The following is a 13,496-nucleotide window of genomic DNA, read 5'->3' on the forward strand; positions in this document are numbered from 1 at the left end:
GGGGAAGGAGAAGATAATGGTGTGGACCAGGCCGTTCAAGAAAGTTTCTCCTTGCCGGGAAGCAGACGACAGAAAAGCTAAGTTGCTAAAGCTTGAGCAATCATTTTTTTTAAGTTTTTAAGTTATTTTCCTTGAACGACCGTGCTTTGTATGGGAAACCTGTGCACGGAGGAACCAACTCGTAGCTAGTTGCGCCCTTACTTTGTTTCGAGTCCGCTCAACAACTTAAGTGAGCTGCAACTAGTTGCGACAAGGTTGCTTGTCGGTAGCGACCCCGCCAGCAGGCTGCTGAAGTTCCGCACTCGGCGCTCGCGGCAAGGGTGCCTACACCGGCAAGTTTCCCTAGAAAGCATAGGGCAGAACCATACAAAGCCAAGAGTCGAGTAAAGGAAGTAACACAACAATTTTTTGCCTAAGATAGAGTTATATTACAAAAATAACTTGTCGCGCCTATAATAAAGTGTTCCCATGACATGACTGGCAGCGACAAGAAAAGAAGAAAACAGACGGCCTAATCTATGTGACCGCCGTCAACCCTTTTGACCTCGTTCACCCTGTTCACAATGGGTGCGATGAGGGCCTTAAGTGCGTCCAGATCAGCGTCCGCCAACAACCTCTTGAGGACGTTGGTGAGGTTGAGGCCCGGATTGCGAAAGGCCACCTTCACCAGCACCTTCTCCAGAACTCCGGCACAAATCGTGCGCGACTCGTCGGCCAGCTGCCTTGGGATCCGTTCCCGGAGTTGCTGGAGCGCCGTCGCCACGCCTTTGAAGAACAGAGTGAGCTTGGCGCTGGGTTGGAGGTTCTCGTCGGAGGAGTACCCGAAGCCTTCCATCCCCAATTGCACCAGCTCCTCTTCGATGACTGCGGCAATGTTCACGAGGCCCTCCGTCCAGAGCGCCACAGTATCTCTGAGAAGATTCTGGGTTTCGGCGGCCCTCGCCAGCAGCGCCTCGTTGGCCTTGATGTCCTTCTTCAAGTCCGCCTCCCGTTTCTTGGCGCCGTCCAATGTCTCCGTCAAGGTGGCCAACTTCAGCTCCAGATCAGCGTTGGAATCCTTGGCGGCGCGCAGCTCTTTGCCCTTCTCGGAGAGTTGGCCCTGCAGCTCACCGTGGGCAAGGGCGTCCTTCTCGCGCTCCCGCTTGAGCGCGGCAAGCTCTTCACCACCCACCTTCAGATCAACCTCCAACTGTGCCACCTTCCCCTCCAGCTCTTTCTTGGCGGCCTCTGCAATTGCCGCAGCATCCTTTGCCTCCTTGAGTGCCCCGCCAAGTGCTCGCTCGCGCTCGGCGAGCTCTTCCTCGTAGCTATCAAGGTTGGCCTTCCACTGCACTAGCTCACCCTCCCGCGCGGACTGTTTCTCGGCAGCCAGCCTTTGCTCCTCCTCAGCTTCGGCCTTCTCGAGAAGAAAGGCCGTGCGCTCCTCGTCGAGTCGCTCCCGCTCCTGTGCCAAGGACCGGCGAGCTTCTTGATTTTGGCCCCGGAGCTCCTCTGCACGCTTCTCCACGTCAACTCCCGCCTTCGCGACAAGCGCTTCCCGGGAAGCCAGCTTGGCTTGCCGGGTGCGGTAGAGTGACAGCAGCTTCCGCAGCAGCTGCTCCTCCTCAGGCTCGCCGCTGCTACTGCTGGGTGCGTCAATCAACGACAGCCCAACAAAGGCGAGCACCTCCCCGTCAAAAGTCTCCCCCTCGACCGGCGCCCTGGAGCTCGACGCCCAGGGTAGCTTGATGAAGATATTGTCACCGGCCTTCAAGTAGGCGCCGGACTGGGGCTCCTCGGAGCCAGGCTCCGCAGAAGCGGCAGAGGGTTCGGCGGTCGGCGCAGCGCCCGGTGCTCCTGCGGCCTCAGGGTCGTCAGTGCGATCGCCCGACCCCTCGGCGGCCTCCTCGCCGGCGGTCTCATCAGCACCGGCACCTTCCTCGCCGGCGCCCTCTGTCTCCATTGGCCCAGCCGTAGATGGGTCTGAAGAACGAAGGAGGGAGGAAAATCAACCAAAAAAGTCCAAGAGAGGAAAAACATAAGAAGCAGAACCCAAGGGAAAGTTTCTGGGCAAGTGGATTACCTGCGCCAAGATCTTCAGTTGCGGCCTCCGTCGCCGCCGGGTCAGCAGCGCAGTCCCTTGCCGGAGAGTCCCCTCTTGCCGGAGAGCGCTCCCTTGCCGGGGACTCCTCCCTTGGCGGCGCCGTCGAAATAGGTGTCACTTCGGGACCAGCTTCCGGGCGCTCCTGATGAGACTGTTCTGCTCCTGCACAAGTCAACAAGCAAGATATCAACAAAGGAAAAATCACTCAAGCGCGCCCGGCAGCAGAAGGCTAAACTACGAACTTACGCTGGGGGCTGTGCTGGGGGCTGCTTTGAGGAGTGATTGCCGGGTCCGTCAAGGTGGTCTCGGACCCGCCTCCTGCTGGCACGATGGGGTCATCCTCGATGACGATCACCGCGGCCTTGGCCCTCTTCGCCGCTCTCTGGGCCAGCGTTCTGAAAAGAAAGGAGTCCAGATTGGAGCAAGTCAGATACAAGATATAAACAGCAAGATTGAAGAACTACAAGAGCACCAAAGAAACTTACTCTTCTTCCTCCTCGTCGGAGCTGAGCGCGGAAAGATCGAAGTCCGGCCCTCCTCCGGTGCGGCGAGGTGGAGGAGTAGGATCCCTTGCCCGCTTGGCGGGGGCGGTGGCGGTAACCCGAGATGATCCCGCTTCAGTTGCCGCTGTTGCGTGAGGCGCTCCCGCGGCAACACTGCTTGCCGCGGTAGAGCGCGTCGCGCGGCTCGGTGGCTGTGGAGCCGGCTGCCGCCCCGCTACGTCCCCGGCCCTGCGAAGGCGCCTTCTTGGCGGGGCCGGGGGCTCCGCCTGCGGCAAGTTTTCTGAAGGCTCGGCCTCCTCCTCGCCGGCCTCGCTCGGCTCAGCTTCGGAACCGGCAGGCTCCTCCTCGCCCATGAACTCCGCGCGTTCGGCAAGGTTTGCCGCCTCTGCAGCCTCCGCCTCCTCCACAGTAAACCCAAACACGCCCGCGGCAGCTGCGGCCGCAACCTCGTCCGCCCTAGTGGCGATGCGCTGCAGCTCCTCGTCGGTGGTGTCGCGGGTGAGGCTCTTCTGCTCCTCAGCGCGGACCGGTGCCTCCTCCAAGTTGTCGAAGAACGCTTGCACAACGTCATCCGTAGGCTCTTGCCAGGTTGGGACGATTCCGTGTGAATCGAACAACGGCATCATAGCGCGGATCCGATCAAGCGAAGAGTTATTGCACAAAGGAACTACATCCCTCGGCAGTGTGAATGGATGTTGTGGATCGCGTTTGAATAACTCCAAGAGCATTGCGTCCAGCTCCAAGACGGTGAAGTTGTAATTGAGGCCCGGCCGCAGCCTCATGATGTCCGCCGAATTCTTGAATTCCCAAGCGGGCCTCCCCCTCTCCTGCAGGGGGCCAATGCGGCGGCGGAGGAAATCTGCCCCGACAGCACCTACGGTGAGCCCGGCAAGTCTGAGGCGAAGAATCCTAATGGTGGCGATCTTCAGCCTCTCGTCTTCCGGGGCCAGGTTGCTCCAGTCATTGCCGCGCACTATTGGAGTTTGGTGCACGGCGGTGAAGGGCTGCGGATTCTCCTCAACGATCCAACACCACTCCGCTCTCCACTCCTCCCACTTGCTGCGGAGCTCACCCTCCAAGTACGCCTCTTTCTTGCCGACTCTTGAGATCCAAGCAATCCCTCCGGCAAGCGGCTCTCCTTTCTCTACCCGAGGTATGAAGAAGTGGCGGAAAAGGGCAACACTAGGGTGGACTCCGACAAAGTTTTCGCACAAATGTGCGAAAACTGCCATGGTCAGGACAGCGTTGGGGGTAAGTCAAGGAGGCGGAAGCCATATGTGTTCATAATATCACAGAAAAACTCCGAGAAAGGCGGGCAGAGCCCGCAGTAGAAGAATAGCGGGAAGAACAGGTACCCATTTGGAGCCAACTCCGAAGCAGCTGCCGGGAGTACCCTCGTGCGCGGATGCGCACGCGTCTCCGTCGCCCAAAAAAGGTAGAAGTACTCCCTCAGCTCCTGCACGCCGAGCTGGGGGGTGAAGATCGCCCGCTCCTTCCGCAGCGCCGCGAGCCGCTGCGCCTTGGCCGACTTCACGCCCTTGCCCTTGTCGGTTTTCGGGGCCATGGCGGAGGTGGTGGGGAAGGTCGATGGCGTTGGTGAAGCTGGTGGCAATGGGGAGCGGAGCGCTGCTCTCTCGGCTTCGAGAAGAAGGGGGGGAGCGGCGGAGTTTCTTGAAGATGAAGTAGCAGCAACCAGCGAGGGGGAACGAACTGCCCCTGTTTCCTCTGCTTATAAAGAAGGACGGGGCGGACGTTTCGGCCTTTCAAATAAAGAATTACCCACGATCTCTCCCACGACGCCGCGATTGACGCGTGCCGTTACGGGGGGCGCGGTGGATACGGAGTTAGATTCGGCGTGACCCAGGCCCGCGCGTGCCCGTGCCCTGTTTTGGGCCTGGCCCAACAGCGCTCGGCACCGTGTGTGGCCCAGGCCCGGGGGCTCCTGTAGGTGTACTAGAGTAGGGGTACCCTAGTATCCCGAACTTGTGCACGGGCGGTTGCAGCGCCCCGCGGCAAGGTTGCCGGACGGCCGCCAGAGTCCTCCGTGGGTTCCTTTGGAGCCATTCAAGAACAAAGCATTCAAGATGAAGAGACAAGGCCCCGGCAAGAGGAGCTTGCCGGGAAGAGACAAGGCCCCGGCAAGAGGAGCTTGCCGGGAAGGCCAACCACGGCACTTCAAGAAACTTGCCGCGATGCACCGCACGTCCCGGCAAGGTCCGGCGAGCGACAAGCTTCCGGACGCGACAAGACGACGACCCCGACAAGGTACTTGCCGGGGGCCGGCTGCCACTCTGTACCCGCGCTCCAGCGCACCCACCCGCGTGTCGCCATGAGGCTTTCTCAGGGGCGCGTGGCGGGAGCCTGTGCAGCCAGGGGTACGCAGTGGCAAGCGGAGATGAAGAGAAGGCCATCGTGGCAAACGGTGGCGCTCCTAACGGTCACTTTTTGCACTGTTTAGGCAACTTAGACAGGCATTCAATGACCTTGTCCCCTGCCGTCAGAGTTAGGTAGGGTGCACTGTGTCCACAGTCGCGGTAGCTACACCTACCGCATTCTTTTCCATTTTTACCCTTCTAGTCTACGTTGCCACCTGTCGGTGACCCCTTGAGAGTATAAAAGGAGGCCCATGCGCAACGTAGAAGGGGGTTCGGGTTCAGCTCATCCGAAACACCAAGAACACTCTCACGCTCGGTCTGGCAGCGTTCATCGCTCCTGAGCAAGAACTCAATACAATCAGACAAGCAGCAGTAGGGTTTTACGCATCCGTGCGGCCCGAAGCTGGGTAAAACTGCTCGCGTGTACCGCCTCGATCCGCTCTTTGCGCGACCTCCGCCCCCCTCCGAACCGAAAGGGGCCCGGTCCCCATAGGTGTCCGTGGACCAGTTTCCCCGACAATCACTTCTAGCTCTTTATCTTTTTCTTTTCCATGTGCAGAACAAACAGAGTCTCTCACTCTCTCCCATTCTTCCCTGCTTACAGGTTTGCTAGCCAACAAGCTAGCTATATTTACTATGGCCAATGGTAAACCATCACATTTATGCAGTATATCATCCATAATCCCCTCCAGCTGACTAGGGCATTCAGCTGCAACAACGAAAGTCCTTTTCAGAAATAATATTTTGGAGTCATTGTTGCTAAGAGGTTTCATTGGATAAACAAAGCCTTCATTTGAAGTGCAACAAAATTCAGCTACTTTGTTGATGCGTGTCGTCGTAATTATTCTACTGCCATGGAAATTCTTCGGAAGAGCACATTGTATTTGTTCCCATGCCGATTTACTCCATATGTCATCAACGACAACAAGGTACCTGTAATGCCAGTTTATGTGTAAGATTAAAGCTACAAGGGATCACACAAGGAAATGACATGAGTTGTCAAATAAAAAGCACACAAATATTAAACTGTTTGACTCTATCATTCAAAACCATCTAGAAAACCACCCTCAGAATCTGAATTGACTGATTTTGACATTTGAGGGCTGCAAATTAAACAGTCTTGAATTGAGATGTAGCTAATTTAGACATATCAACATTTGAGAAACCAAAAGTAGTTTTTTTTCTATTCATATGGTCTGTTATGTTCTGTTCTATAGAATCACACTGCTGCATCCTTTATCAATAAAGAGGCAAGCACTTAAATCTGGTTGATGCATTTTGACCTCTGGGCCAGAGTGTGATTAATGGTTAGGATACTCCTGATGCGAGGAATCCAACAGCTATAGAGGACTGTTACCGCCTGGCTCAGGCCATTGCAGCCTTGCACGGTGACCCAGTGGTTGCCTGTCAGACTCCAAATTTCTCCCTGATGTAGCGCTTTGAGTCAATAAAAACTCCTACCAGGAAAAGTATATCGTTTGATCTAATGAAAAAAAAAGAAAAAGTATATCCTCTAAACAATAATCCCCATAAAAAAAGAGCAGGGGAGAATCTATATAGAAATGGAGAAGAAACATGTTATTGCAAATTTGCTCCCTAAAGCCTTTCTGGGATTTGCATTTGCATCAGAATCATTTTTGTGATGATATATTACCTTTTTTTCTGTTGAGTTATGTTTTATAGTAAATGAAGACTACCAGTTAGTGCTTATTGGCCGTTGTTTCATTGAAGGGGGGCCTGCTCTTCTCATAAATACTGTGGTGAACTGGCAGTGCCATCTAATTTTGTACAGAAAATATCATACCATCATATCAATAGAGAGAATGTTACCATATCAATTTGTCCTTTTAAGTTTCTAATCTAGTTTATTTGTGGCAATTAAACCCATGAAATACAAAAAAAATTGTATAGATGAAATACTTTAGTTACTGTAGTAACACATGTGTACACCAATTTGAGCAGTTTACCTTTTGTTTTCAAGATGTGCTCTTAGCCTTTCGATAAGATGCCGCTCACTGCATGATCTTGTTGCCAGGTATTTGTCAGATTTTCTGTCATTGTTCTCAATTTCCGCTAGCAAATCCTTCAGGATGTTAACCATGATAGGCTTCCGCGATACAGAGACAAAAGCAGAACAGGAAAATCTGCCTTTAATTTTCTGGTACACCTGATTAGCAAGAGTAGTTTTGCCTGAACCTCCAGACCCAACAATAGAGACAACCCTGCGCTGCTTCACCGGATCACTCTCTTGATCGATGAACCGACTGATTAATTCTTCGCTTGGACCCTCAACAGCCACAAGCTTCTCCGCCTCCACATAGAGTGCTGGCAAGCGGGGATCAATCTCCGTGTGCATAACACCAGGATTGCAGTCATCGATCTTGTACTTCAGATGCCGCTCGTATGTTCCGTTCACAAGGGCCTTGAGTTGAGTTGCCGGATCTGATTGGCAACTTATGGCGATATGTAAGTTTCTTCAGCTTCCGCATGCTCTTGCGGACGAGTCCCTTGATGCCGGCGACACTCCCGGGTGGTTCATGATCTACATGATGCATGAAAAGGTCGATGCAGTCCTCGATGTTATACGCCGCTTCCCGCAAATCGTTCATCCAGGCGCTGACTTGCACGTCCGGATTCTCCATCATGGCATACTTCTCCAGGGTGATATTGATGGTAATCAGCTCTCTCCTGAGAGACTCCACCTTCTTCTTGACGCCCTTTGACCTTGGAAAACTCCTCCATGAGCTTGCTGAGCTTGCCGAGGAGTGGACCAATCACCCCGGTGAAAGCACTCACCATGATTTTCTCTCCAACCCCTGCCATCAACCCTCCTCCCCACTCCTCTCTATGTTTAGTGGCTGGATTGTGATGTGGTAGAGGAACTAAACTGTACCAGGGATATTGCAACACGATGTGAAGTTGTCCTGGAAAGTAGTCAATAGATCCTTTGCCTCTCCTTATGATACGGCAATCACACGTTTTTCGAAGCTTGGCCATCAAGATGTGCAGAAAGTCAATGCGTTGAAGTGGGGTAAGCCTTGGAAGGTACATCTAGTTTGATTAATCTTATCCCCACTACACCCGGGGCAAAATAAAGATATGCCAATCTACGTTATTAACTTCACTGAACCAGCTTCAATTGCATTCAGATTGGCTGAAACCCCACCCACTCACCCAACACCTGAACACCATGCCATGTCAGCAAATCCATCGCTATCAGCGCTCCCTAAACTGCAGCCCCTCTATACTTATAAGAGCATCTAGAGCTTCCTCTACAAGTGCTTATAGGGGCCGTTCCAATAAATTTACTAGGTTTCACATGTGTGTTGCTGTAGCAATTATCATATAAATCCTCCCCTGTGCTTTGTCTGGCATATGTGCTGTCAGTGGCTAATATCTCTCCCTTTCTCTCTCGCGTGCACAAGACACCAACGACAGCGCCGAGGCGGTGGTGCTGTGGCTGGCCGGCGGTGAGGCGGTGAGGCGGGCCCGGCGGTGAGGTGGTAGTGGGCGGCCGAGAGCGGACAGCGGCGAGGTGGACATTGGTGAGGCATGGGACAAGCAAGTGATGCACTGCTCGCCTACAAAATTCTGGCCATCAAGCTTTGCCGCACTGCCTGTGTGTTAAAAGAATGGAGCAAGAACCATTTTAGTGATGCTAGGATCCAGTTCCACATGGCGGAAGCAAACCTGCGCAAACAACTGAAGCTGCGCCTGCTAGGACTAGCTGTCATCGAGAGAGCGAGAAAGCGTCAAACTTCCTGCATTTCATGGCTGAGGGGTGGTGACGCCAACACAAAAATATTCCACGCAAAGATCAACTCCCGTCGGAGGAAGAATTTCATCCATGCCCTCAAGCAAAGAGAGGAGATCGTCACTGCACATAAGGATACAGATGAGGTCATCCATGACTATTTTTCTCAAATTATTGAATCATGGGAGCCGAGAGAAATATAAATCAATTGGACTGAGCTACAAATGCCTGCACTGGATGCTGACGGCCTAGACCTACCATTTACCGAGGCTAAAGTTTGGAATGGAATTAAGCTCACCCCTGCAGAAAAATCGCCACCGCCAGATTAGTTTCACTGGTATGTTCTTGAGAGCTTGCTGGAGTATCAAGGGAGACATCATGCACCCAAGAAAGATGGTCCTCTCAATGTCTCATACTTCCTGAGAAGGACAACACTTTGATCTCCATTTTTCTTGAGGAGGTAGAGCTGAATGTGTTTGATCGTGTTCTGGCTGGAGATGCTGAGCTTAGGAAGAAGCAAAGAAAAATGGAGATACTTCCTTGGGCGATGGCCGGACTTGCCAGTTCTGGTCCGATCATTGGCTGCATGGTCAGACCGTTGCCGAGATTGCGCCGACATTGCTGCTTCACATCCCACGCAGACGTAGACGCAGCAGATCAGTGCGTGATGGGATCATGGACCGGACCTGGATCCGCGACATCCATGGCTCTCTGGGACCGGCCGCCACGATCGAGTACTTTGATCTTTGGCGGCATATTCAGCAGGTCCAACTCTCTGACGCGCCCGACAAAATCTTCTGGAAGTGGACTCAAAGCGGGAAATATTCAACTTCTTCGGCCTACAAAGCCCTCTTCCTAGGCTCCACCACCGCGCCTTATGGAGGAACGTCGTACCCATCCTGGGCGACGGTTGCGTGTTTATATAGCCAGGTCGCGACCTCCTGGTATAGCGTACAAGTTGGTTCAGATTACAACTTGGAGAAGAAGAGATAAGAGAGGTTACAAAGATAAACGCATACGAGCTAGATCCTAGTCTATCTTCGGTTGGAGTCCTGGCGATGGTTATCTTCAGGACTCTGAATCTCTGTCACATACAGCACTAGGCGTTGCCATATTACGTTCAACATCCTCCCTTAATCACAACTTGGTCAAGTTGAGATTACGCTTGAACTCTTCAAAATTTTGTGTGGGCAAAGCTTTGGTGAATCCATCTGCAACCTGATCACGAGAGTGAATGAACCGAATTTCCAACTGCTTGTTTGCAACTCGTTCTCTAACAAAGTGGAAATCAATCTCAATATGCTTCGTCCTTGCATGAAACACAGGGTTAGCAGACAGGTAAGTAGCACCAAGATTATCACACCATAAACATGGAGCTTGGGTAGTCTTCACACCAAGCTCTCGTAGCATGGACTGGACCCAAATAATTTCAGCTGTGGCGTTGGCCAAAGCCTTGTACTCAGCTTCAGTACTAGATCTTGATACAGTGGCTTGTTTCTTTGCACACCATGATATTAAGTTTGGACCAAAGAATACCGCAAAACCACCAGTAGATCGTCTGTCATCTAAACACCCTGCCCAATCAGAATCAGAGAATGCACTAACAAGTGTAGATGAAGACTTGTTGAAAGTGAGGCCTAGATTAACTGTGTCCTTCACATATTTCACTATGCGTTTAGCAGCTGTCCAATGAGTTATAGTGGGTGCATGAAGAAACTGACAAACCTTGTTTACTGCAAATGAAAGATCAGGTCTTGTCAAAGTCAGATACTGAAGTGCACCTACCAAGCTCCTGTACCTGGTACTGTCATCTTGACCCAAGGGCTTTCCTTCTGTAAGTGACAATTTTTCTATGCTGGACAGTGGAGTTGGTGAGGATTTACATCCTTGTAACCCAACTCTTCTTACCAGATCAGTGGCATACTTTTCCTGAGAAAGATGAAGACTATTTCCTTGTTTCTTGACTTCAATCCCTAGAAAGAAGTGCAAGTCACCCAGATCCTTGAGTGCAAACTCAGCATTTAAATCCTTCAACATTCCTGATATAGCCTCATTAGATGAGCTTGTGACAATAATATCATCAACATATATAAGGACGAATATTGTTGTTTTCAACTTGTTGTAAATGAACAAGGATGTGTCAGACTTAGAAGGAACAAAACCAAGAGTTTGCAATTTGTGGCTTAATCTGGAATACCATGCCCTAGGAGCTTGTTTGAGTCCATATAATGCTTTATCAAGCTTGCACACATGGAACGGCTTATTCTTGTTTTCAAAACCAGGAGGTTGTTTCATATATACTTCCTCTTCCAGAACACCATGAAGAAACGCATTCTTGACATCTAGCTGGCGAAGGCTCCATCCCCTGGAAACAGCAATAGAGAGCACAAGACGAATAGTTGCAGCTTTAACAACTGGACTAAAAGTGTCCTCATAGTCTATACCGTACCGTTGTTTAAAACCCTTTGCAACTAGTCTGGCTTTGTAGCGATCAATGGTTCCATCAGCCTTCTTTTTAATTCTAAATACCCACTTGCAATCAATCAAATTTTTACCGTGTCGTGGCGGAACCAGATGCCACGTTTTGTTTTTGAGAAGTGCCATGTGTTCTTCCTCCATGGCTGCCTTCCAATTTTTGTCGCTGAGTGCCTCGCCAAGAGTACTTGGTTCATCTGTGGAGCACATTAAACTGAACTTTGTCAGTTGTTTGTAATCAACTGGTTTTATTACCCCTTTTTGGAGACGTGTCCGTGGAACAGCAGCAGCCGATGGTGATGCAGAAAATCCTGGGACGACGGTGTCAGAAGATCCTGTGAGAATCCCCGCCTCGCTGCCAGCAGGATCCTCTGTGCCAACGCGGTTTGGAGATGGTGAAGACGCGGCGGAATCAGGCGCAGAGGATCCTGTGTCGTGGGAAACATCCAGCGCAGACCCATCATGGCGCAATGATGAGGCGAATCCAGGCGGGCCCGCACCGGATCGCGCGCTAGCGGCAGAGGCTGACAGGGCCGGATCTGCGGTGGGACCAGCGCCTACACCTGGCTCCTGGCGGTCCCGGCGGTCCCCGCCTGTGGGATGGCGGCGGACGTAGTGGCGGGGCCCATCATGAGCCCAGCGAATCTCGGGCTGCCGCGTGGGGGCATCCGAGTGGTGGAGGCGGGCCGAATCGCCCTGGCCTGTGGCGAGGCGCCGAGTGGCAAGCGTGGGGCCACTGCTCGGCTGGCTGGCGGGCGACGCGGGTTTCCGCGCGGCGCTGCTCCCGGGCGACCTTGATCCCGAGGAGGATCCGCTGTCAGGCTGCGGTGGAGCTGATCCCGAGGAGGATTTGTCCCCCAGCCCTGGACACATGAAATATGGCGTTGTAGGCAGATTTTCTTCGCCATTTTGAGCGTGTCCTGCACCGTTTTCTGCGCTGTTCTCATCTGCATCATCATAGAACTCATGCACTTGGTTATGAACATTAGTCAATGTTGGATCACCACAATCATTATCCCCATGAGAGATGCCGGTAAGACTAGAGGGTAGAAGAAGAATTTCTTTGCGAAGTAGTGCCCCGGCATTTGGGTAGAGTTCAGAGAAAGGAAATTTTGTCTCATCAAAAATGACATCACGAGAGATATAAACTCGACCAGTGGAGATGTCTAGGCACTTAACACCTTTATGTTGGGCACTATAGCCAAGAAAAGCACATTGCTTGGAGCGAAACATGAGCTTGCGAGTGTTATATGGGCGAAGATTTGGCCAGCAAGCGCAACCAAACACACGAAGAGTTGTGTAGTCGGGTTTGATGTGGAGGAGACGCTCAATAGGAGTTTCATAGTTGATGACACGGCTAGGTAGCATATTTATGATATGAACCGCAGCAAGAAAAGCCTCGTCCCAAAACTTTAGGGGCATGGAGGCGCCGGCTAGTAAGGCAAGACCGACTTCAACGATGTGTCTGTGTTTGCGTTCAGCAGACCCATTCTGTTGATGGGCGTGAGGACATGACACGTGATGAGAGATGCCAATTTTCTGAAAGAACGAGTTTAACTTCTCGTACTCCCCTCCCCAATCAGATTGGAGAGCCAGGATTTTGCAATCAAATTGGCGCTCAACAAGAGCTTGAAAATTCAGAAACACTTGAAACACATCCGACCTTTTTTTAAGAAGGTAAATCCATGAAAACTTGCTATAGTCATCTATGAAACTCACATAATATGTGTGTCTACCAACAGAGGAAGGGGCAGGCCCCCACACATCAGAGAAAACAAGTTGTAGAGGCTTGGTAGAAACACTGGTAGAAATTGGATAAGGTAGCTGATGGCTTTTAGCCTTTTGACAAGAATCACAAATTTTCTCAACATCACGCTCTCCAACATACGGGAGCTTATTTTTCTTAAGTAATCTCTCAACTAAGGAAAAAGATGCATGTCCTAAACGATCATGCCATCGTGTTGAAGACACTTTGGTGGCACTAAAAACTTGTTTATTGAACCTTCTAATTTCTGGAATCAAGGGGTAAAGCCCACGAACGCATCTACCTCGATATAGCTCCTTCTTCGTTGCCTGATCCTTGATCAAAAAGAAGTAAGGGTGAAACTCAAGAAAGACATGATTGTCAATGGCAATGCGATGAACGGAAAGAAGGCTTTTTGAAGCACTAGGGACATGCAAAATTTTCCTAAGATGAATTTTTCGATGAGGGGTTTTAATAATTGAGTGACCAACATGACTAATTTTCATACCTTCTCCACTGGCTGTGTGGATGTGATCTTTGCCACGGTACTTGTCGCGCATGG

General features: G+C 51.5%; 1 pseudogene; it reads right to left on the reverse strand.

Moving 5' to 3' along the window:
- LOC119299577 overlaps nt 1–7,760 on the reverse strand; it is a 26,755-nt pseudogene extending 18,995 nt beyond the window's left edge.
- Between the last annotated feature and the right edge of the window lie 5,736 nt (nt 7,761–13,496).

The sequence above is a fragment of the Triticum dicoccoides genome, chromosome 5A, assembly GCF_002162155.2.
Source record: "Triticum dicoccoides isolate Atlit2015 ecotype Zavitan chromosome 5A, WEW_v2.0, whole genome shotgun sequence".
In the NCBI taxonomy this organism is placed as follows: Eukaryota; Viridiplantae; Streptophyta; class Magnoliopsida; order Poales; family Poaceae; genus Triticum; species Triticum dicoccoides.